The following is a 1,842-nucleotide window of genomic DNA, read 5'->3' as shown; positions in this document are numbered from 1 at the left end:
GATTTTTTCTGACTGCACAAACTTATTCCCACTCTTGGGTTATAGTAGGAAATTTGTCCACACATACCAAACCCTACGGACTGTTATCTGTTAAATTGTCAGGGGTGGCTCCAGGGGAGCTCTAGCCCCCCCCCCCCCAAAAGCTGTATTTCAAAACAATTTTATACTGTTAAAAACAAAATTACAAAAAAAGAATCATCGACATTTTCTAAAAATTATGACTTGGTCACCCCTAATCATGTCTCTGTAGCCGCTCCTGTGAACTGGCACAGTTGTACTATCTAGTACCTACTAACCTACTGTCTACTGTATACTGTACTATCTACATTTTTTACTTTCATAAGACTCCATATAGGTACTCAGAAAGTCAGAAACGATATGTAAAAAACTTATAAATCCCGACTCTCTCGTGAATAAATAAATAATTTTATATTAATGAACTATTTTTATTTTTCATTTGTAAATAATATTTTTTAAATTTTATTTGTAAATATAAGTAATAATACTTACTAAGTAAGTAAGTAAGTAAGTAATATTTACTTGAAAGTTGAAATAGGTAATTTTTAATAATAATTTGTTTATAAAAATTAAAAAATTCAATTGGCTAGATACCTAATTTCTTTTTAATTTTTGAAAAATATTTTTTTTATCAAATAATAGTCAAAATGATAATTTTGACTGAATCAAAATGCGTTTAGACCACTACAACTTTTTCAAAGAAAATTGTTAGGATATGTTTAAGTAAAACTACTTTAATTGGTTCAACTAAAGAAAACTTTAAGTTATTAGATGTGTTACCATTTGAGACTTTGAATCCTTTCTGGATATGAAAAGGGTTATTATAAAAAAAAAGCATTTGATGTCAGAATGGAGTATTCTAAAAAAGCGTTTCGTCAAAAATCCAAAAATATCTAGTTCCAAAAAACTACAACTCAATGCCAGCAAATATAATAAGTACCATATTCTATACTGAAGGGAATCATATAACTATAGAAATGAAAAAAAAAATTCAGATTTGGTTATTTTTAATACTTGAATAAATAATAAATAATAATATTTAACTGTTGTGATTTAATATTATTAGTTATAAGTATTCTAATTCCAAAGATTGATTATTTATAATTAAATTGTTCATATTATTTTATTCAACTCTCTACCACCATCACAAGCATGTGCCTAAAGGTGGTAGATATTTTATTTTTGTTCAAAAAAAAAAAAAATAAAAAAAAATAATAGTATAATAATGAATAATATAAACAATTTTAAATTTTAATAGAAACATTTTTTTTTTATTTTTAAGTTTACTCAATTATTATTTTATGATATACAATAAAAAATATCATCCTGAAATTCTTTTTTTTGCACTGCACAAAGTAACAAGGTTCACTGCACAATTACTTTTCTCACTGCACAAAATGTGTCTCACTGCACACTAAAAAAAACCCTGTCAACTTTAATAGTGTTGTTTTAATCAGGAGCTGATGTTATACCTATATTAGGTATAATGTTATAAGGATTTTATTCAAACTATACACCTACCTATTCTATAATATCATCATATATATAGGTACCTAGGTGGCAGAGGCGTACCCAGGATTTTTTTATGGGGGGGGTCCAAAATTTTTATTTTATTTGTTCTCTAATTATAGTTAAAGTTTAATTCATTACCAACATATTACTGTTAATAACTATAATATAGTTAGTAGTTACAATAGTAATAGTCAATAGTTATACACACACTCACAGCACATATACAGAAAAGTTTATAACAATAGGTAGGTACTATAATTTTAAATCAATTTTTATTTGGTAATATAATGTTATAAAAATTACATTATTTAA

Source organism: Acyrthosiphon pisum, chromosome X (genome assembly GCF_005508785.2).
Source record: "Acyrthosiphon pisum isolate AL4f chromosome X, pea_aphid_22Mar2018_4r6ur, whole genome shotgun sequence".
In the NCBI taxonomy this organism is placed as follows: domain Eukaryota; kingdom Metazoa; phylum Arthropoda; class Insecta; order Hemiptera; family Aphididae; genus Acyrthosiphon; species Acyrthosiphon pisum.
Note: the sequence above shows the minus strand (reverse complement) of the source record.